Genomic DNA, 24,043 nt, shown 5'->3' with positions numbered 1-24,043 from the left:
CTTCTCATTGCAGTGGCTTCTCTTGTTGCTGAGCACGGGCTCTAGGCACGTGGGCTTCAGTAGTTGTGGCACGCAGGCTCAGTAGTTGTGGCTCGTGGGCTCTAGAACGCAGGCTCAGTAGTTGTGGTGCACGGGCTTAGTTGCTCCGCGGCATGTGGGATCTTCCTGGGCTAGGGCTCGAACCCGTGTCTCCTGCTTTGGCAGGAGGATTCTTAACCACTGCACTACCAGGGAAGTTCAGCACTGTGCTACATTATCGGAGCAGAGAAGTTAAAAAGTCAGACAAGATTCCTGTTCTCATGGAGTATATAGTCTAATAGAGGAGACAGAAAATAAACCATTAGACAAGACAATTCTAGAGAGGGATGAGTGCTATAAAGAAGAGAAATGCAGTAACGTGGGTGGAGAGTGACTGGGGTGTGGGAGATGTGGTCAGGAAAGGTCTCTCTGACCAGGTGATGATGAAACAGCAAATGTGTTAGGTGGTGACAAGTGCTAAGAAGTACAGTAGGGTAAATAAATAAAATGGAGAGGGGCGGGAAGGGAAGTGGGTGCTAGTGTTATTTTACAAAGGGTAATTAGGGAAAGACTCTTGGATAAGGTGATATTTGAGCAGAGATCTGAACGAAGCCATGGAGTGAGCTAAGGAGCTATGGGGGAGAAGACCATTCCAAGTAGAGGAAACTGGAAACGCAAAGGCTCTGAGGAAAGAAAGTGCTTCCTTGTGTTATGGGAATGTCTAGGACTCCAGTGTGAGTTGGAGTGTAAGGATGGAGGGGAAAAGCCAAAGATGGGTCTGAGGTTGCTGGGCAAGACTACCACTCTTTTATTTAGAGTAAGATGGGAAGAACTGGAGGGTTTTGAACAGATGATAGGTTTTAAATGGCTCAGATGCTATGAGAAAAATAGCTTTAAAACGAATATGTATTCATTGTTAAAACATAAATGAGATATTATATGCATTGCTTTACAATCTGCTTTTTTCCAAGGTGAATTTTATTTATTTAAAAAAATTTTTTTAAAGTCTTTATTGAATTTGTTACAATATTGCTTCTGGTTTATGTTTTAGTTATTTGGTCCCGAAACATGTGGGATCTTAGCTCCCCAACCAGGGATCGAACCTGCATCCCCTGAATTGGAAGGCGAAGTCTTAACCACTGGACTGCCAGGGAAGTCCCCAAAAGTGAATTTAAAAAATACCAAAATATTATCATCTTTATCTCTTTATGTCTGAAATCCTTTGTGGTGCCCATTCCCTCACAATCAAGTCTGAAGCCTTACAAAGCCTTCTCCAGTCTGGCCTTTCCCTACTTTACAGCTCTCAAATCATGGGACTTCTTTTCCTGTAGTGGGACTTGGGGCTTTCAAACTTGCTTGTCCCCTTGTCTAGAAATACTCTTTCCTTCCCTCCCTATCCACCTTGTCAGTGGCTTTTCTATAGATTCCATGTATTCTTTCTTTCATTCATTTAACAAATATTTATTGAGGGATCTATGTTCCTCAGGTCCTCTTCTAGAAATATATTCTAGGTAACAAGGACATAGCGCTGAACAAAACAGACAAAAATTCTAGCCCTCATGGGGCTTAAATTCTAGTGAGAGGAAGACAGGAGAAAACAATAATTTAAAAAATATATGTGTAGATATATACTGTACAACTTTATATGTCAGATGGTGATCTACCCTAAGGAGAAAAATAAAGCAAAGAAGGAGGGATGCGATGCTGAGGGAAGGGAATGCAATTTTAGATAGGGTGGCCAAGAGGAAGCCTCACCAAGAAAATGACAGCTGAGCAAAAGACCTGGGGGAGGTGAGGGAGTGAGTCAGGCAGCTATTTGGAGGAGAACATTCCAGGCAGAAAGCAAAGGCCCTAAGCCGACAGCCTGTCTCTAAGAGTTCCAGATATTGTAGAGGCCAGTGTGTCAGGTTTGTGGTGGGGCAGGTGAGCTCTGGAGGCCCTTATATGGACTTTGCCTTTTACTCTGAGTGAGATAGGAGCCACTGGAGGGTTTTGGGCAAAGTAGGAGTGACATGTTTGGACTTATTAAAAATTTTAACAGTATCACCCCAGCTGCTGAATTGAGACTAGACTGAGGGAGGCAAGGGCAGAAGTAGGAAGACCAGTTAGGAGGCTCCTGTTAAATTCAAGCTAAGTGATGATAATAGCTTGACATACGAATGGTAACAATGGACATGGTAAAAAGGTGGTGGATTCTGAATATACATTGAACAGAGAGGCACAGGATTTGCCGAGGAATCAGGTATGAAATGTGTGAGAGAAATAAAATAGTCAAGGATGACTCCAAAGTTTGGCCTAAACAACTACAGAATGGAATTGCCATTTACGAAATGAAGAAAACTGTGGGATCAATAGGTTTGGACAAAGGTATCAGGAAATCAATTTTGGACATATAGACATAAAGCATGAGATGCCTAGATGCCTACTGGATATCCATACCGAGGTATCAAGCAGGGAGCTGAAAGTGGGAGTTTAGAATTCAGAGGGAAAGGTTCAGGTTGAGATATAAACCTACAGTTGACAGCATAGTTAAAGGCAAAAGACTGGATGAGATCACCAATGAGTTGATGGTAGACAGAAAAAGAGGTCCAAGGATGGAGTCCTGGGACACTCTAACAGTAGTTCTTAAACTTTTTAACCTCAAGATCCTTTTACACTCTTAAAATTTTTTGAGGATCTTGAAGAGCTTTTGTTCAGGTGAGTTTATCTACCAATATTGACTGTACTATTACATTATCATAAATAGCTTTTTTTTTAAAACATAGAAAGTCACAGTTTATTTTGGTAGACTTGCTTTTATAGGTGTTGGTTTAAAGTATAAAATAGCATTTTTTTAAAGAAAAATAACAATGTTTTCTGAAACAAAAGAAAATTCAGGGGGAGAAGTGTCCTTGTTTTGCATTTTTGCAAATTTCTTTAATGTCTGGCTTAATACAAGGTAGCTGTATTCTTCTATCTGCTTCTGCATTCTGTGTGATGCCATATTATATATCATGTAACCTGTAAAACACTATTGTACACCATGAGAGACTGGGAGTGAAAAAGGCAAATGATATTTTAGTATTATTATGAAAATAGTCTTTATCTTACAATCCCTTGGAAAGGTCTCAGGAGTCCTCAGATTGAACTTTGAGAACTTTGAGAACTATTTAGAGGGTGGGAAGATTTAGAAGGAATCATTAAAGAAGACTAAGAAGTTGCATCCGGGGAGGCTGAAGGAAAATCAGAAGAGCCTGGTGCCCTGGAGATCCAATGAAGACAGTATTTTAAGGGGGAGAGTGATCAAACACTGCTGATGGTACAAGTCAACTGTGGGCAGAGACTTATCACTGGATTTGGCATCATGGAGGTCATTAGGGACCTTGTTAAAAGCGGTTTTGGTGGAGACGTGAGTGTGAAACTGGCAGGAGTGGGTCACAGCATAAAGGTGACTTACTTAGGTCACTGAACCCCAGACTAGGTTAATTTCCCCCTAAATCTAGTTGTATCTCTTCCCTATCTTCACATTTGACCTTCTTTTTTTTATAGTTTATCTGTTTTAATACCTGTCTCTTCCATTATATTTTAAATTTTGTGAGAACAGGGATCTCAGTTTTATTATCTCAGTTTTTTTTTATATGTATAGTTGATTCACCTCGCTACGAAGCAGAAACTAACACACCACTGCAAAGCAACCACACTCCAACAAAGATGTATAAAAAAAAAATACCTTCCTTGTGTGCCCAACCTTGTCTCTCTATGCTCCATTCATTTGCCAGAGCTCCAAACTATGTGACAAGGTAATGAGCCCCTTATCGAACCATCTGGAGGTCGGCTCTGCACCAGCTTTCATGCTCAGGTCTACACCTCAGAGAGAATTTACTGAGCCTCTGCTTCCCGGACCACAGTGACCCCACAGCCCCTCAAATCCAGAGGAATGCCTCAGCCTCAGCAGTGAGGCACTAGTAGCTGGCAGCCCAGCCAGCCCCAAGGACAAGGATTCCAGGCCCAGGTCATCCTCTCTCTGGTTTTCTTCTCTCCCCCCAGGTGCCGTCACCCACCTCTGACCAGGCTGGGGCTGTGGTCCTCCCCCATCAGAGCCACTCTTCCTCTTCCTTCCCCCCAACCCGGGGAGCTGGGAGCCCCCAGGCCTGCTTGGCAATGACATCTGTTCTGCATCTGGAATTCTGTGTCAAGTCTGGTTTCTGTACCTCAGAAACAGCGGAGGCAGAACAGGATGCGGTGGGTGGGGATGGGTGGAGCAGAGTGGATTCCAGAGCCCAGACTCAAACACACCACCTGAGGAGGGCCAAGCCCAAAGTTGTGGATAACTTCTCATGTGAGGGGGAAAGGGTGAAGAGAGACTGAACTTGAGTTCACGTGTACCAAATCCCTGGAAAGTACGGCTGCTCCAAGAGCCAGGAGACTGGTTCCAGTCCCAGTTCAGTCCCCATCCATGTAACTCTGGGAAGTCACTCAGTTTTTTCATCTGTAAAATGGGTTCATGCTAAAATTATTTCTAAGTTCCCCTCAGTGCTGACATTCAAAGACGCTAATTGTGGGATTATTCAACTTGAAACAACGTACCGCGCGTGGTCAGCAGGCAGAAGGTCAGCGCGATGAGCCCGCCGCTGCGGCCAGCGTCCCCCCGCGCCATGGGACCGGGCCTGTGCCGCTGTCGCCACCGCCTTCTCCTCCCGCTGCCAGGGGAGGGCGTGCCGGGCTTCAGTGGCCCAGGGAGGAGCGGCGCCGCGGGCGGGGGCGCGGCCTCGGGGGCTTCGGTCCGAGGGCCCGGGCTGCCGCCGGCTCGCCCGCCCCTCCATCGCCATCTTGGGCGAGCAGCCTATCTCAGTTTTAAAGTCAGTTTTATTCACTACTGCTTCTCCAGCACATAGCAAGTACTTAGGACATAGTGAATGCTCAAGTTGCTTCTAGTAAGTTTTTCATGCTTTCTCAGGGGTCAGGAACTGACTCCCCATAACTTACAGGGCACACTGCAAGTCTCTCATCATATTCTTTTTCTGTCACCTGATCCTTCTTTTCCTCAAACAAATCCACTCTTTCATCTTTAGGGCCTCAGTCCGTTCGGGCTGCTATAACAAAATACCACAGAATGAGTAGCTTATAAATGTCAGAAATTTATTTCTCACAGTTCTCGAGGCTGGAAAGTCCAAGATCAAAGCACCAGCATCATCATGTTCTAGTGAGAGCTCTCTTCCTGGTTCATAGAGCCTTCTTGCTCTGTCCTCACATGGCAGAAGGGGCAAAGGATACCTCTGAGGCCTCCTCTTTAAGGGCACAAATCCCGTTCATGGGGGCTCTGCCCTCATGACCTAATCACCTCCCAAAGGCCCCAGCTCCTAATACCATCACCTAGGGCATTAGGTTTTCAACATATAAATTTGGGGGGACACAAACATTCAGTCTATAGCAGGGCCCCATGCTTAGAAAGGTCCCATGCTTGGTTTAATGCTCCAATGTTGCTGTCTTGAAATTTTAGTAATTGTTGAACACGGGGCCTTGCAAACTAAGTAAATGGTACTTGAGTGAAGTGATGAATATACTAAGTTATGGAGCATAATCCTTTAACTCTGTCTCTTGTTAGTTCAAATATTTATTGACTGAATATTATGTTCTAAGGTAGCTAAGTGTAGTGGGGGGAAGCCATAGCCACTCCAGGCAGGGGAGACCATAGGAGCAAAGGCTCTGAAGCTAGAAACAGAATGCAGTGTGGTTGGAAGAGAATGGCCTCATTAAGGTATGTCTCTTGAAGGTTGTTCTCTCCCTTCATGGTCCTATTTCCTTTTGCCAGCAACTCTTAACTAGCACAAATCCATAGTGCTTTGAATTACAGTGGGCACATTCACCCACAGACATTAACTGGGCACTGCCTAGGGGATGAGCCTTGTGCTGGGTGCTGTAGGGGATATAGCTCCTGTCTTGCAGGAGTTTGCATTTCCTGGGAAAAGGAGATATAAGTAGTAAAGGGTAAACATGTTGAAGGCAAGTCTCCCTAGCACCCTGTTCAGTGCTCAGCACCAAACAGGCAGTGGATCCTGTCTTGCATTATTTTGGATTTACAGACCAATACTGAAATCAACCTCGTTCATCATCCCATGATGAAGATAAAACGTCATTAGGGTTTTCTATACCAGGATGATAGTGAATATGTATTTGGTTTGTTTTTTGTTTTGTAGTTTTTTTGGGGAACATTCACCAGGAAGATAAGGAAGAGTGGCAATAAAATTCCGTAAATGTCCAGAAGGATAGGAATAGACGCCAGGTCCTTCAAATTTGTGTGTACGTATGTGTGTGTGTGTGTGTGTGGGGGGGGGCAATCTCACGAGGGGACACTGATGTGAGAAGCCTCTTGTCCTCCATCAAGAGAGCTCTCGGTTTCCCCATCTGTCAAGTGACAGATGAGTTAGGTGACTTCTAGAAGGGCTTCCATCGCACATTATGAGGTCCCCAGAGTCGGATTCTACTTCCACTTCGCCTCAAGCTGTGAGGCCTCAGTTTCTCCTTCTGTAAAACCAGTGGGTGGACCTAGAGCACTTTTCCGGAAGCCTGTTACTCCGAACACCTGTGGCACTCCTCAGAGGAGAGGGCCCAGGACTCTGCGTCGCCTCACCCGGTCCCTGGGGCACCAGCGGGCGGTGGGGCTTGAGCAGGCCGCGCCCGGAGACTCACCTGTGAGCGGAGCGGTGACTCACCTGCCCTCCCCCGCTCGCGGGCTGTTCCAGGAGTCAGCGCTCCTCCTTCCTCTCGGGGGTGGGGGGGGGGAGGGTCACTCCCATCCCTAGATCACTAGGGTCCTGGGATTAAGTAACTCAGGGGTGAGGGGCGGAGAGCAAGAGGTCCTGTTGGGGGTCCAGGCCTGGCACTGTCAGGCTCTTTGGTCGAGGGCTTTCCCCAAATCGAGGACCGGGAAAGCTGGGCTGCAGCGGGAGGCGCCGGGAAGAGCGCGCCGGAGGGAGGTGCTGGGAAGGGCGGGCGGGGCTGGGGGCGCCGGGCGGCCCATTTCCTCCTCGGAGCCGGACAGGCGGAGACAAAGCGGCGGCGGTCGGCTTCGGGCTTCGGGGAACTTCCTGCACTCGCCAAGCTCGCCGCAGGTAATTGTTTTCGTGCGGGTGTGGGCTCCCCAGCCGGGCCGAGGGGCTCCTCGGGTGGGCGGGCCGGGCGCGGTCACCTCCACGACCCCGCCCGGAATCGCGCTCCGGGCGGGCGCTGGTGCGGCCTCCTGCCCGCTTCCCCGGCGGCGCCCCGGGCCTGGGCCCTGGCCGAGCGGGGTCGGCGTTTCCTGGCGCTCGGGAAGTTGAGGGGCCGCGGCGGCTGGAGCAGAGCGAGCCGCCGGCCCTGCGCCGCCGCGGCGCTTCCTCGCTTGAAAGTTTCTCCCGGTTTCTAAACTTTGTTCAAGTGGGCTTGGTGCGCGCGCCAGGCCCGCGCTGGGCCCCCTCGGCTGCCTTCCTTGTGGGGAAGAGTCGCGCGTTGTTCCAGGTGCGGGCGGGTCCGGGAGTTGAGTTTTCCATTGAAGTACGTGTGGTTTGTGGTTTCTGTGGTCGCACCCCCGCCACCGAAACTTCCTGGTCAGGTGGACAGGACGTTTGCTGGGCCCGCAGCCCCGCATTCCCGGCCCGAGCGTATGTGAAAGTTTGAGTGGCCCTTTTCTCTGACACAGTCTGGCTGGGAAGGGCAGCCACGCCCGTGTGGACTTCTGGCGTGCACCGTGTTAACCTTTGTTGTGAAATTACTCAGACTTCTTGTGCTGGTTAATTGGACGCACTTAACACTGATTAGTACTAATTTTCACGAATGTCCTTGGAACCTTTTTGTTGTTGTTGTTGACTTTTAAAGGAGTGTGCGTGTGCGAAGCACTTGTTGGAAAAAATGTTGACTGAATGCCTAACCTTGGCTTGGCAGGAATGGCTTCCCAATAATGCAGGCGGCAGTTGGCTCAGATCCAGGACTGACAACCTCTTATGTACTCCCGCGTCTTTGTAACATTTTTTTTGGTGTGTTTGTTTTGTACAAAACTTAGAATAATTTAGAAAAGAGTAAGATATGTTAAGTCTCCAACTAAATTAAGGACATTTCATGTTTATGATGAAGGAAATGATTACACCACTGTGTTGTTGCAACAGGAAAGGCATTTCGATGAGAGGATATTTTGTTTAGCAGTGATTCTTAAAGACTGTACAGGTGTATGTTACTTTGGGAAAGTATGAATTTATAAATCAAATTAAGATGTGTTACTTTATTTTACAAGAGGGAAGGGTTGAGAAATTATCCAAAGCCTCTGCGCAATTATTTACCCTTTTTGACTTTTACCAAATTAAAAAATAATTTATCCACTTTCTTAAGGGACCACAGTTGATTAAGAAATGGTCTCTGCCCTCAAGAGCTCACAGTTGTAATAAGGAGGAGACACACACACCCCAGGTGTAGTACAAGGCTGATGGCGTTTAGTACCATAACACTACTGTTGAGAAACTTGTGCATGGGTCAGTTTTACATAATAATAATGATAAAAACTGGTGGAGATGTGGAGTGGGGGCTAATGCTTCCAGGAGGGGACGGCATTTGAACTGGATGAAACAGGAGTAGGGTTTGATTGGGAGGAAGCATAATAGGGCGAAGGAGTTTGTGGAATTGTGATGTAAATCTTTCCTGGTTTTCCTTATAGTTTTGGCTCTTGTTTCTCAGTCTTTTTGTTGTTGTTCAGTACACTCATATCCAGGATTCTGTCCAGCATATCTCAGTATTTCACACCGTTGATGTGGTATCACCCTTCTTCCATCAGTAACATCTCATTCCTATGGTGACTTAAGAGATCACAGGTGCCCTCTCCCTCCAAGTTGAGAATCAATTCTCTGTGCAGTCTCCCTGCCATCAGACTTATGCTAAAGTCCAATACTTGTGCTAAAGTGGAAGCTTCTATTTTGAGTGCAGATGTTTCACGTCATCCACATGGTCACCTGTGCACTGGAGAGCTGCTTGGGCGCCCCCAGGGGCATCTCAAACTCAAGAGGACCGGGCTTCCCTGGTGGCGCAGCGGTTAAGAATCCACCTGTCAGTGCAGGGGACATGGGTTTCGAGCCCTGGTCTGGGAAGATCCCACATGCTGCGGAGCTGCTAAGCCCTTGTGCCACAACTATTGAGCCCACGTGCCACAACTACTGAAGCCTGTGCACCTAGAGCCTGTGCTCCGCAACAAGAGAAGTCACTGCAATGAGAAGCTGGCACACTGCAATGAGCCGCAACTAGAGAAAGCCCGCACACAGCAAGGAAGACCCAACGCAGACAAAAAGAAAACAAAAACAAAAAAACCAAAAAAACTCAAGAGGACCAAAATGAGACACCTTTTTCTTCTTTAGACCTAAACCAGATGTAGAGATAGGCAGTAACTGGCAGAGTCCTAGGATTTCTTTGAGAAAGTAGCAGTAGTGTGAGACGTGACAGACAGACCTGGTTGTTGGGAGTAGTGGTTTGTGTGCTGATGAAGATCTAGACAGAGGGAACAGGATATTCTGCTTGTGTAAATAAGGGTCCTGAGACAGGAGAGAACTCCATGTGTTTAGAGACCTAAGAGAAGACTTGTGTAGCTTGAATACTTCTAGGATGGGAGAAGGCCTTAACATGAGATTGCCAGGAAACTCCAGGTCACATATTTGGATTTTCTTCTAAGAGCTGTAAGAAGCCATTGTAGGAAGTTTCATGATCTGATTTCCTTTTTAAGAAGATTGCTCCTGGGCTTCCCTGGTGGTACAGTAGTTGAGAATCTGTCTGCTAATGCAGGGGACACGGGTTCGAGCCCTGGTCTGGGAAGATCCCACATGCCGCGGAGCATCTAGGCCCGTGAGCCACAACTACTGAGCCTGCGCGCCTGGAGCCTGTGCTCTGCAACAAGAGAGGCTGCGATAGTGAGAGGCCCGCGCACCGTGATGAAGAGTGGCCCCTGCTTGCCACAACTAGAGAAAGCCCTCGCACCGATAGTGAGCTGCCCGGGCACCGTGATGAAGAGTAGCCCCTGCTTGCCACAACTAGAGAAAGCCCTCGCACAGAAACGAAGACCCAACACAGCCAAAAATAAATAAATAAACAAATGTGGGTTAAAAAAAAAATAGTTTAAAAAAAAAAGATTGCTCCTGCTAGTGCTTGCAAGGCTTGTATATGTGTACAAGTGGAAGTAGGGAGTTGAGCTAAGAAGATTGTGGGAGTGAAGGTGGTGGGTTAAAGGGAGCTGTATTTTGGAGAAATGAGATAGGCCTTACATATAAATTGGATGTAGGGGCCTAGGATTATCTGTTACTGTTGTTTTGTTGTTTGCTCAGTGATGCACCTTGTTCTCCCCCACTCCCCCAATTTGTATTCCATCACTTTTATAATGAGCTCGTAGTCCTATCACAAGACTCAAGCTAGCACTTTCCTTTTCGGTAGCAAACTTCCTCCCACTAGCTGGTATACTCCACTGTACTGTACCTTGTTATTGATATCCCTGTTTGCCTTTCCCGCTAGAAAGTGAGCCTTAGCCTTCGGCATGGTACCTGGCCTGGAGATTAAAGAAAAAATTAGATGCACGTTGAATGAAGGAGGAAGGAGTCTTTTCTGTCTGGAGTCTGGCTTGTGGTTGGAACTATGACAGATGAGCCAACAGTCAGATTATGGAGGGCCTTGATGACCAAGCTGCTGTTATGGGCAAGTTGAGAACCATCCTCATTCCATTCTTATTCCTTTCCACCCAGATCTAATCAGTTGAAATCCTTTACATCTGGTCTTCCTCTTACATAAATTCCTGTTTTCCCTTCTCTCTGCTTCCACTCTAGTTTAGATTATCTTCTTATCTTTGAACTATCAAAACTACTTGTAGTTCTCTGGATAAATTGTTCTATTGTTTGCTTTGGTGCCTTTTTCATATTTTTTCCTTTGCTTGGAGCACTATTTTTCTCATCCATCTGACAAACTTGTTTATTCTTTAAAACTTACCTTAGATGTTAGTGCCTTTGCATTTTCTCTTGGATCTCAGTGCTTCTTGGGTACCTTGTACATATTCTGTGGTTGCATCTTTCATGTCATTTGGTAAATATTTTTATGGATTACTTCCTCTCAGCTGGGGGTTTCTTAGTAGTTGGGTCTTAGCCTTTATTTTTAATAAAACTTTAAAAAATTAAAGTATAACATACATGTAGAAAAGTATTCAAATTATAGCAGTATCTGTCTAATGAATTATTTGAGTGAATACCACCCATAGACACCATCCTGATCAAGAAACAAAATTACCAGTACTCTAGAAATCTCTTTGCAGTCACCACCCACCCCTCCTCTCCCTTCAGTTTTTATAATCTGAGAATTTGGAACACTGTTGTTGCTCTGTAAGTGTTTGCTGAAGTTAGTTGAATTTCTTACTGTCTTCCCCTCCACCATTCAGTCTTTTACACATAAGCAGTACTCATTCTTCTTTTGGGAAATGTACTGCTGTCTTGTTGTTGCACTAGTCAGAATCTTAGATAGGCATTCAGCACCTTCTAAGTCCTGGCCCTGACTTATTTTTCAGCCTTATTTTCTATTGTGAATTGTTGCTATATGTCTCTGCATCTGCCGGGCATTTGTTTTGGAATACTCCATCCTTCTCTGACACAAATGCTATCCATCGAAGGCTGATTGATATGCTTTTTCTATTGAGACATTGATCTTCGTTGCTGAAAGTGATCTTTAACTTTTCTGAAATTCTAAAATTTGCACCTGATTATGACATTCTCACTAGTTTTTTTTTTCTTGGTACGCGGACCTCTCACTGTTGTGGCCTCTCCCGTTGCGGAGCGGACGCACAGGCCCAGCGGCCATGGCTCAAGGGCCCAGCCGCTCCTCGGCATGTGGGATCTTCCCGGACCAGGGCACGAACCCGTGTCCCCTGCATCGGCAGGCGGACTCTCAACCACTGCGCCACCAGGGAAACTCCTCACTAGTTTTTTTTTTTTTTTTTTTGTGGTACGCGGACCTCCCTCTGCTGCGGCCTCTCCCGTTAAGGAGCACAGGCTCCGGACGCGCAGGCTCAGCGGCCGTGGCTCACGGGCCCAGCCGCTCCGCGGCATGTGGGATCCTCCCAGACCGGGGCGCGAACCCGGTTCCCCTGCATCGGCAGGCGGACGCGCAATCACTGCACCACCAGGGAAGCCCCTCCTCACTAGTTTTTAAAATAAAATATACATAACAAAACTTACCATTTAAATTATCTTTATGTGTACACTTCAGTGGCATTAAGTACATTCATGTTGTTGTATAACCACTACTGCTATCCATATCCAGAAAAATTTTTCATTGTCCTAAACTGAAACTGCATATCCATTAAACAATAACTCTCCATTTCCTCTCCCCCCAGCCCAAGGGCAACCACCATTGTACTTTCTGTCACTTTGAATTATTAACTATATTAAGTACCTGGCTTATTTTACTTAGCATAATGCCTTCAGGACTCACCCATGTTGTAGCATGTGTCAGAATTTCCTTCCTTTTTATTTTTTTATTTTTTTTGTGGTATGCGGGCCTCCCTCTGTTGTGGCTTCTCCCGTTGCGGAGCACAGGCTCCGGACGCGCAGGCTCAGCAGCCATGGCTCACGGGCCCCGCCGCCCCGCGGCATGTGGGGTCCTCCCAGACCGGGGCGCGAACCCGGTTCCCCTGCATCGGCAGGCAGACGCGCAACCACTGCGCCACCAGGGAAGCCCATTTCCTTCCTTTTTAAAGTTGAGTAACATTCCATTATCCATTCATCTGTTGATGAACACTTGGGTTGCCTCCATATTTTGGCCATTGTGGATAATGCTGCTGTGAACATCGGTGTGCAACTATGTGTTTGTGTCACTGCTTTCAGCTCTTTTGGGTATATACCCAGAAGTGGAATTTCTAGATCATTTGGTATGGTAATTCTACGCTTAAATTTTTGAGGAACTGCCATACTGTTTTCCACAGTAGCTATGTTACTTTACATTCCTAACAGCAATGTGTAAGTGTTCCATGTTCTTCACATTTTCACCAACGCTTGTTATTTTCTGTTTTTTAATTAAAAAAATTTATTTACTTTTTAATAATAGTCATCCTAATGGATGTGAGTTGATGTTTCATTGTGGTTTTGATTTGCCTTTCTCTAATGTTTAGTGTTGTTGAGCATTTTTCATGTGATTATTGGCCATTTGTATATTTTCTTTGAAGAAATCTCTATTCATGTCCTTTGGCCATTTTAATTGTTTGGGTTTTTTTGTTGTTGTTGAGTTATAGGAGTTCTTTGTATGTTCTGGCTGTTAATCACTTCTTAGATAGAGGACTTGCAATATTTTCTCTCAGTTTTACCCTGTTGATATGTCCTTTGATGTTAAAAAGCTTTAAATTTTGATCAAGTTCCATTTATTTGTTTTTTCTTTTGTTGCTCATGCTTTTGGTATCTTCTAAGAAGTCATTGCCAAATCCAGTGTCATAGAGCTTTTCCCTATGTGTCTCTCTCCACCCCCACCCCAGCTGAGCTGTGTCTACTTTGAGGGCAGGAACTAAAGTTTTTATTGTAGCCAACTTCTGGAAAGAATTTTTTTAAATGTAGTTCTTAAAATGTCATAGCAAATAATAATTGTATGGTAAGGTGTTTCCTGCTGTTGCTAATTTGTCATTGATTATGTGTCTATTATCTGATGATTTATGATGTTAACCTGCTTTTAGGGGTTTTTAATCTTATGAGTCTCAGTTGGAGAGTTTGAACTTTGTCATCTATGTAATGACTAAGATGACTTATAAAGGATATTTATTTTAATGTCTAACATGATAGAATGCTAATTTATTCTTTTAGTTATGGACTGCTGGACAGGACATGTTTTGGTTCATATTAAGTTGTCTTATCAGTAAAACCAGTGCACTAGTTCAGTTATTTACATAGCACTGAGTTGCTGATTTACCTTGGTAAAGACTCTTGTGGACCATAAATTCTTTTGTTACATGCTGAGCTCCTTCAAGGCAATTAACATTCTTTTGTATCTTTTAGACTTTTGTGATATCTGACTCATATCTAATATGAGTAGATATACTTATGCTATATATAGGATTGTGCCAGATTGATATGGGGGTGGAGACAGCATGGCTTTACATCCAGTTTATTTAAGTTTTTTAAAAAAATAAAACCACTGAGACTTCCCTGGTGGTCCAGTGGTTAAGACTGCGCACTTCCAATGCAGGGGGGCGAGAGTTTGATCCCTGACCAGGGAATAAGATCCCATGTGCTGTGCTGCACGGCTGAAAGATTAAAAACAGTAACAAAAAAAGTCAACAACTTTATTAAAAAAAATTCATATTTATATCACCTAGAGATAAACACTGTTAACATTTCGGTGTACATCCTGTGATATTTTTTTCTAGGTATGTGTGTTGACTATGTATAACTTTTATAAAAACTAGATTTTACCTTATTTGCTCTTTTGTAATCTGCTGTCCATTTATCATACTTGAACATATCCCCTATTAATAGCATTAAGATTAACCTTTATGTACCACTAAGAAAATAAACACTGCCAAATAAACTAGGAAATGCCATCAATTGTAAGACACATCCAAATTTTAGAGACTTAAAGATGTGAAATATGTATGCTTTAGAATTGATGAAATATGGTTAATCTCACACTGTTAGCATATTAATGATCCCCTACTGTTCCAATATAGCTTCTTTAATCAGTCCTCTGTTGGACATTTCATTTGCTTCCAGAGCTGCTTTAATTTGTAGCTGAATCTTTTGCCTGTCCTTACTTTTTTTTTTTTTTTTTTTTCTTGTGGTATGCGGGCCTCTCACTGTTGTGGCCTCTCGCGTTGCGGAGCACAGGCTCCGGACGCACAGGCTCAGCGGCCATGGCTCACGGGCCCAGCCGCTCCGCGGCATGTGGGATCTTCCCATGTGGGATCTTCCCGGACCGGGGCACGAACCCGTGTCCCCTGCATCGGCAGGCGGATTATCAACCACTGCGCCACCAGGGAAGCCCTGTCCTTACTTCTTAAGGGAAACTTCTTAGAAGTGGAATTCCTGGGGGAAAAGATTTGCTACTCTTAAAATAATGTTTTAAAATTGGGGTTAAATATACATAACATAAAATTTACCATTTTCACTATTTTTAAGCATTAAGTGCATTTACAGTGTTGTGCAACCATCATCACCATCCATTTCAGAACTTTTCCATCATTCTAAACAGGAACTCTACTCATTTAACAGTAACTCCCCATCGTGCCCTCTCTCCAGCCCCTGGTAACCTCTTATCTACTTTTTTTTTTTTTTTTTTTGCGGTACACGGGCCTCTAACCGTTGTGGTCTCTCCCGTTGCGGAGCACAGGCTCCGGAAGCGCAGGCTCAGCGGCCATGGTTCACGGGCCCAGCTGCTCCGCGGCATGTGGGATCCTGGACCGGGACACGAACCCATGTCCCCTGCATTGGCAGGCGGACTCTCAACCATTGCGCCACCAGGGGAGCCCTTATCTACTTTTTTTCTTTATGAATTTGCCTATTCTAGGTATCTCATATAAGTGGAATCATATATTTGTCCTATTGTCTCTGGCTTATTTCACTTAACCTTTGAGGTTCATCTGTGTTGTAGCATGTGTCAGAATTTTCTTCCCTTCCTTTTTTTTCTTAAATTAAAAAATTGTAAAATACACATAACATAAAATTTACCAACATAACCATTTTTAAATGTATAGTTCAGTGGTATTAAGTACATTCATATTGTGCAGTCATCACCACCATTTATCTCCAGAAGTCTTTTGATGTTGTAAAATTAAAACTATACCCATTAAACTTCAAGTCCCCATTACCCCCTTACCCCAACTCCTGACAACCACCTTTCTTTCTGTCTCTTTGACTACTCTAGGTAACTCATATAAGTGGAATCTTAATCTTTTTGTGACTAGCTTATGTTACTTAAGCATTACTTAGCATAATGTCCTCAGGGTCCATCCATGTTGTAGCATATATCAGAATTTCCTTCCCTTTTTAAGACTGAATAATATTTTATATATATCTCAGTTTGCTTATCCGTTCATTTGCTAATAAGCATTTGGATAGTTCTGCTGTGAATAGTACTGCTGTGAACATGGGTATACAAATATCTCTTCGAGACACTGTTTTCAGTTCTTTTGGATATATACCCAGAAGTGGAATTGCTGGATTATATGGTAAGTTTATTTTTAACTTTTTGAGAAACTGCCATACTGTTTTCCACAGTGGCTGACCATTTTGCATTCCAACCAGCAGGGTACAAGGGTTCTGATTTCTCCACATCCTTACCAACACTTGTTATTTTCTTTTTTCTTTTTTTTTTTTTGATAGTAGCCATCTTAATGAATGTGATATGGTATCTCATTATAGTTTTGATGTGCATTCCCCAAATGATTAGTGATATTGAGTAGCTTTTCATGGGTTTATTGGCCATTTGTATATCTCTGGAGAAATGTCTATTCAAGTGTTTGCACATCATTGAGTTGTTTTTTTTTTTTTGGTTGTTGAGGTTTACTTTTCTATATATTCTGGATACTAATCTCTTTTCACATGTATGTTTTGCAGTTATTTTCTTCTGTTGTCTGGATTGCCTTTTCACTCTGTTCATAATGTCCTTTGGTACACACAGGTTTTTATTTTGATGAAGTTTATCTCTTTTTTTCTTTTGTTACCTGTGCCTTTGGTGTCATATCCAGGAAATCATTACTAAGTCCAATGTCATGAAACTTGCCCTGTGATTTTTTAAAAATTTATTTATTTATTTTTGGCTGCGTTTTGGGTCTTCGTTGCTGCACATGGGCTTTCTCTACTTGTGGCGAGTGGGGGCTACTCTTCGTTGTGGTGTGTGGGCTTCTTATTGCGGTGGCTTCTCTTGTTGTGGAGAACCAGCTCTAGGCGCGTGGGCTTCAGTAGTTGTGACACGCGGGCTCAGTAGTTGTGGCTTGCGGGCTCTAGAGTGCAGGCTCAGTAGTTGTGGCACACAGGTTTAGTTGCTCTGCAGCATGTGGGATCTTCCTGGACCAGGGATTGAACCCGTGTCCCCTGCATTGGCAGGTGGATTCTTACCCACTGTGCCACCAGGAAAGTCCCCCTGTGATTTTATTTTTTTTAAGAGTTTTATAGTTTTAGCTCTTACATTTAGATGTTTGATCCATTTTGAGTTTATTATTATATATGATATTAGGTAAGAGTCCACGTTCATTGTTTTACATGTGGATATCTAGTTTTCTCAGCCCAACTTATTGAAAAGACTGTCCTTTCCTCATTGAGTGGTTTTGACACCTTTTCGAAAATCATTTGACTATGAGACGATTTGTTTCTGGGTTCTCGATTTTGTTCTATTGATCTCTGTGTCTGTCTTTATGCCAGTACCACACTGTTTTTTTTTGTTTGTTTGTTTTGTTTTTGGTATGCGGGCCTCTCACTGCTGTGGCCTCTCCCGCGGAGGAGCACAGGCTCCAGACCTGCAGGCTCATCGGCCATGGCTCACGGGCCCAGCCGCTCTGCAGCATGTGGGATCCTCCCGGACCTGGGCACGAACCCGCGTGCCCTGCATCGGCAGGCGGACTCTGAACCACTGCGCCACTAGGGAAGCCCACCACACTGTTTTGATTACTGTAGCTTTGCAGTAATTTGATGCCAAATTTGCTCTTGAAGTGAATAATCTTTTGTACAGTTAGGGTCTATGGTTCAGTTGTATGTGTGTGCTGTTGTGAAAATAAAATAAATTCTTTAAACTGTTCTATCTCTGGGCTTCGCAACGGGAGAGGCCACAACAGCGAGAGGCCTGCGTACCACAAAACAAACAAACAAACAAAAAAAACTGTTCTATCTCTTTATTATGGAGGTGATTACACAACTGAGTTTGTCAAAAGTTGTAGAATAGTATACTAGAGTGAATTTTACTGCATATAAAAAGTGAAAAAATAGGTAAAAATACATTCATTCAAAAAGTATGTATTTTGCAAGTTTGACCTTCTGTATAGAGATAAACAAATATTGAAAAACATGAAATCAGTTATCCTTTCTGCTTTCCCAGCCCAAATCATTTTTTCCTCTTGAGGGACTGTGAAGCCACACACACTTAGAAGTCTTAAAGGAATTTTGGTTATACCTTATGTGTTGGAGGATTTGTTTTATTAGTACCTTCTGTTTTCTCTTAAGAAAAAAAGTTAAACACATCAGGCATTGCGGAGAGTCTCACAGAGTAACAGTCCTAAAATTTGCCTAGGTGCCCCTGTGCTTGCTTCCAGACATTGAGGGTGGTATTTGTTGCTTGTGCAGCATGGTGGTCGGCTCAGCCCCCCATGTTGTGGGCCTCGGCTGAATGGGCCGAACTGTGTAGGGAGGTGAACAGTCTGGCTTTACTTGCCCTGTCTCATGCTGTTTTGTTCACTTGCAAGAGCACTATACTAAATTTATCCATTATTGAAAGTTCAGAGTGTGCAGAAATAACCGTGCTTCAAAATAAAACTTCAGCATTGCCCTTTCTCTGTTGGAGCATCTAAATGTTCATTATTTTCCCCTTTAGTTTTTTTTTTTTATAACTATCAAACTTTCTCTGTGTGCAAGCATACCCCCAACTCCATTTCTAATGGAGCTTGAAATTACCATGCATTTCTATTTACTTGTTGATGGGCTGTCATCTATCAAACCCCCTTTTGATTGGGATTTAATTTGTGCTTTTTCACTGGCTGCAAGTTTGGAGCAATGCGTATAAGGTAAATACAGTTTGCAAGGCAACTTTGAGTGTTATTCTAAATATTTGTAACAAAGATTTGATCATTTGGAACAAGCATTGTATGAGTAGTGTGATTAGATTTTTAAAATTTCTTGTCATCTGTTCAATGGTCCCATCGTAGTAAAAGAAGAGAGGGAATTTTATTGTGGAAGTTGTAATTTTCATCTGTAAGAATTTTTTTTTGCATTTTTAAAATATTCCTTTCCATTATGGTTTATCACAGGATATTGAATATATTTCCCTGTGCTATACATTAGGACCTTGTTGTTTATCCATTCTAAATGTAATAGTTTGCATCTATGAACCTCAAACTCCCAGTCCATCCCTCTCCCTCCTCACCTTCCCCTGGGCAACCACAAGTTTGTTCTCTATGTCTGTGATTCTGTTTCTGTTTTGTAGGTAGGTTCATTTGTGCCATATTTTAGATTCCACATGTAAGTGATATCATATGGTATTTGTCTTTCTCTTTCTGACTTACTTCACTTAGTATGATCTCTGGTTGCATCCATGTTGCTGCAAATGGCATTATTTCATTCTTTTTTATGGCTGAGTAGTATGCCATTGTATATGTGTACCACATTTTTATTTTGGGGGGACAAAACTGCGAAACTTAGAGAATTTTAACAGTCACATTTCCAACACAACAACGGCCTGCATGCTTACAGTTTGTCTTCATTTAAACCTGTGGTTGCCCTTCACCTGTAAGATAACATAACATTTGGAAATATTAGTTAGAACTTTATTTAGATGATGCTAAAGGAATACAGAGGACACTACAGTCTTAGTTTTATAAAATGGATTAAAACTAGAACCCTAAGGGTGACCCTTGTCTTATATACAGTTAAACCTCTGTAGAGACTTTGAAGGTAGACTTTCAGGCACATTAACAATATTTGCTAAACACACCACTCTTTCTAGTGGTACAGAGAAACAAAGAGACTGTTCAAGTTCAGAACTGATTAAAGCCAGTGCTTCCATTCAGAGGTAGTTTTTTTTTTTTTTTTTTTTTTTTTTTTTGCGGTAGGCGGGCCTGTCACTGTTGTGGCCTCTCCCGCCGCGGAGGAGCACAGGCTCCGGACGCGCAGGCTCAGCGACCATGGCTCACGGGCCCACCCGCTCCGCGGAACGTGGGATCCTCCCGGACCAGGTCACGAACCCGCGTCCCCTGCATCGGCAGGCGGACTCTCAACCACTGAGCCACCAGGGAAGCCCCAGAGGTAGTTTTTTTTTTTGTTCCTTTTTTTAACATCGTCTTTGGAGTATAATTGCTTTACAGTGGTGTGTTAGTTTCTGCTTTATAATAAAATGAATCAGTTATACATATACATATGTTCCCATATCTCTTCCCTTTTGCGTCTCCCTCGCTCCCACCCTCCCTATCCCACCGTTCTAGGTGGTCACAAAGCACCGAGCTGATCTCCCTGTGCTAGGTGGCTGCTTCCCACTAGCTATCTATTTTACATTTGGTAGTGTATATATGTCCATGCCACTCTCTTACTTTGTCACAGCTTACCCTTCCCCCTCCCCATATCCTCAAGTCCATTCTCTAGTAGGTCTGTGTCTTTATTCCCATCTTGCCCCTAGATTCTTCATGAACTTTTTTTTTTCCTTAGATTCCATATACATGTGTTAGCATACAGTATTTTTTTTTTCTTTCTGACTTACTTCACTATCTATGACAGACTCTAGGTCCATTCACCTCACTACAAATAACTCAATTTCGTTTCTTTTTATGCTTAGTATGTACCACATCTTTATCCATTCATCTGTTGATGGACATTTAGGTTGTTGCCATGTTTTGGCTATTGTAAACAGTGCTGCTATGAACATAGGGATGCATGTATCTTTTCTTTTTTTTTTTAATTAAAAAAAATCTTTTTGACCACTCCATATGGCATGTGGATCTTAGTTCCTGGACCAGGGATGGAACCTGCACCACCTACATTGGCAGCGTGGAGTCTTAACCACTGAACCTCCAGGGAAGTCCCTATCTTTTTGAATTATAGTTTTATCTGGGTATATTCCCAGGAGTGGGATTGCTGGATCATATGGTAATTTTATTTTTAGTTTTCTGAGGAACCTCCATACTGTTTTCCATAGTGGCTGTACCAACTTACATTCCCACCATCATCTGTAAGAATTTTTTTAAAAAAAGACTTTGAGGGCTTTACAGAAGAAAAAATTTATCATTTGCATTTAATTTTTGTGATGAAGTAATTTAATCCAGTTTAATCTTAGTGTTAGCTAACTGATGTAATTCCTTAATTGCTAATTTAAAGGATAGTTCTTTTCTGGATTACTTCATTTTGGCTATTCCATTTCATTATATTGAGCTGTGGATTTCCTTCTTTTTCTTGTTCAGAGATTTTATTATTAAATACTGTCATAAGTAAGTGGCTCATCAGTTGTATTTTGAAAATGTTTTATTGCTATATTTTATTTTATTTTGTTAGTATTAGACATTATGATTTGAAGAGTGTGTTGAAAGCCTGGTTAATTATCAGATTACATGTACTGGTTTATTAGGTTAGACTGCAGACTGTTCTTGAAACTGAAAGTGCTATCATAACTCAGAAAACACATTCACTGTTGCCCATTTCAAGTTACATGAAGGAAAGGAGCCTTTGCTAATAGTCCATTTGCCCTGTGCAACTCCGATACATGCTTTGTTTCCAAGCAAAGATGCATTGTTACTATTCTCTCATGGTATGTTGAATATTTCATTATGTTAAATATTTCAATATTAATCTAGACTCCTAATCATGGTTTGTGAAAAACGATAGTGCACTGAATAAGGCAGAGCTGAAAGGGTAGGTTATTATTACTGACGAGTCAGTGTTCTTGGGGGTTTTCTGTTCCTGGGGATCTCTAAATTGGCAAAGGTTTCTTATAATCATCTGTTATCATTTTCTTGCCTCCTTGGACCTGGGGTCATCATGTTCTCAGAAAAGCTCTGGACTGACTTTGAAGTGTATCTTTAGAAACCTGTCATTTTGCACAGAAGTGGATAAGTGAAACGTGAGCTTGATCCCTTGGGAGAAAGGGAAAAAACTCAAGGAAATGGAAGATGGCAACCCTTGAGAGAAATATAAGCTTCTTTGGTGTCATTAAGACCTGTGAAAGAGGTAATGTTTTCTAGGTATCTTTACTGAGTTAGGGTCTAAGGTCATGTTTAGTTTGCTGTATCTCAATTTCAGGGGGAAGGGTTCAGTTAAATACAATGCATTTATTAAGCCTGCCTTTTTTTTTGTTTTGCTAATCTATAACAGGAGAGAGATTTCTTAGTCCTTTGCACACACATGGTGTTGCTAGATGAAATCTAAAAACAGTCGAGCCAGTTCAGTTAATCATTTATAGAATGTTGTTAGATGAAAGTTACCATGCTCAAAAAAGGCATGATCTCTGTACTCAAAGGAGCTCTCAGCTTTATGGGAGATGGAAACACTGATATCGTGCTATGTGGCAAGTGTTGAAATAGAGATACTTGTAAAGTGATGGGGGAACCCAGGAAAGAGGGAACAGCTCTTTCTATGAAAGCAGAGGACATTTGTGTGAGCCTTGAAGGAAGATGGAAGAGTCTGGAGGGGTGCTCTGGGCAGAGGATAGGGGTTATATAAAGGTCTGGAGACTTATACTATCTGGAGAAGAGTTTGGAGTGGAGGCAGGTGATGAGGTTGGCAGGCCATTGTGAGTAAGGTTTGTTTGTAGGAGTTTCCGCTTCATCCTGCCTGTGGTGAGGAAGCAATGCCAAGTTCTTTTCAGAGGAGAGTCGATTCCATGACAGTGATAACTGGGGCTGTCTGGAGGGTGATTGGAAATGAGAAGACTCCTGAGAATGGGAAGGGTTAGTAGAGTGAGATATTTACTAAGGTGCAGAGGAGGGGAGGGAAGAGGAGGAAAGGGGCCTAGAGTCTCCTAGGGGACCTGGTTTGGTGGAGCTTTGGTAGGTGGAGATGAGGAAGGCCAAGGGGGAATAGATGGGGAGGAAAATGCTTGGCTCGGGCCTTGTGGGGTTTAAGGAACTGAGCTCTGTGGTCATGTGTGTGAAGTCCTTTAGATTGGGAAAGTGCTGCTCTGGCCAGAAAGGCGCTTGCTGTTGGCTTTTGGTCTTTACTATGGTTACTGTAAGAGGTGGGGTTTTCTCCTTTGAGGGTTTTTTCTGGGGTGGGGTGTGCATTTCAGGATTTCTCAAGTATTATAGAATGGTATTTTCAAGTTAAGAAAGATAACCTCCAGTTCCTTCTTAATTTCTTTGCTTATCTTTTAGCCTTATCTTCTTCCATTTCACTATCTGTCTTATATTTTTCATTCACACTTGTTCTTGGAAGGTGCCAAAGTTCTCTGGTCCCTTTGCACAAACTGAAACGACTGCCCTCCCTCCCTCCCAGTATATCAGATCCTCAGTGAGGACTCTGGCCATTGGGGATTCCCTCCTGGGTGCTCCTCTTTGCACTGGTGGTTCACTGTACAACTCCATACTTTCTGTTTTATTGTAACTATTTTCCGTTCTAGACTGTAAGAGCATTTCCCCCAACTGTTTTTGAAATTCTTCAAACGTACAGAAAAGTTGAAAGCGTAATACAACGAGCACTTGATTCTTCAGTTCACCTAGTTTCATCAATTATTAACATTTTTCAAATTTGCTCCATTACTCTATATAGACTTTTTTTCTGAGGAATTTGAAAGTAGACTGCAGACACCAAGTATTTCACCCTTAGGTTTTTTGTCATGTAACTCCTAAGAGTAAGGACATTGCCTTACTTAACTACACTATATAAGAAATTTTACATTGATGTAGTAACATGATTTCTTTTAAAGAGTGGTTCAAGAATCAGTGTCTGCTCTCCCTAGGAACTTGTGAGAAATTCAGACTCTTACGTACTACCCTAGACCTACTGATTCAGAATTTGCCTTTTTTTTTTTTTTAACATCTTTATTGGAGTATAATTGCTTTACAATGGTGTGTTAGTTTCTGCTTTACAACAAAGTGAATCAGTTATACATATACATATGTTTCCATATCTCTTCCCTCTTGCCTGTCCCTCCCTCTTACCCTCCCTATCCTACCCCTCTAGGTGGTCACAAACCACCTAGCTGATGTCCCTGTGCCATGCGGCTGCTTCCCACTAACTATCCATCCTACGTTTGGTAGTGTATATATGTCCATGCCACTCTCTCACTTCATCACAGCTTACCCCTCCCCCTCCCTATATCCTCAAGTCCATGCTCTAGTAGGTCTGTGTTTTATTCCCGTCCTACCCCTAGTCTCTTCATGACATTTTTTTTTCCTTAG

General features: G+C 43.2%; 1 protein-coding gene across 2 annotated transcripts in view; it reads left to right on the top strand.

Annotated features, from left to right (window-relative positions):
• Positions 1-6,995: 6,995 nt before the first annotated feature.
• Positions 6,996-24,043, top strand: part of CTNNA1 (catenin alpha 1) — a 197,764-nt gene continuing 180,716 nt past the window's right edge. Inside the window, exon 1 of one of the 2 annotated variants that reach the window (XM_007108937.4) lies at positions 6,996-7,109. The gene's annotated coding sequence lies outside the window, so the exon portion shown is untranslated. The remainder of the gene's footprint in view (positions 7,110-24,043) is intronic. The other variant, XM_028493272.2, reaches the window with a different exon arrangement.

The sequence above is a fragment of the Physeter macrocephalus genome, chromosome 8, assembly GCF_002837175.3.
Source record: "Physeter macrocephalus isolate SW-GA chromosome 8, ASM283717v5, whole genome shotgun sequence".
NCBI classification, from domain to species: domain Eukaryota; kingdom Metazoa; phylum Chordata; class Mammalia; order Artiodactyla; family Physeteridae; genus Physeter; species Physeter macrocephalus.
The sequence above is the reverse complement of the archived record's forward strand: the minus strand, read 5'-3'. Positions and strand labels throughout refer to the sequence as shown.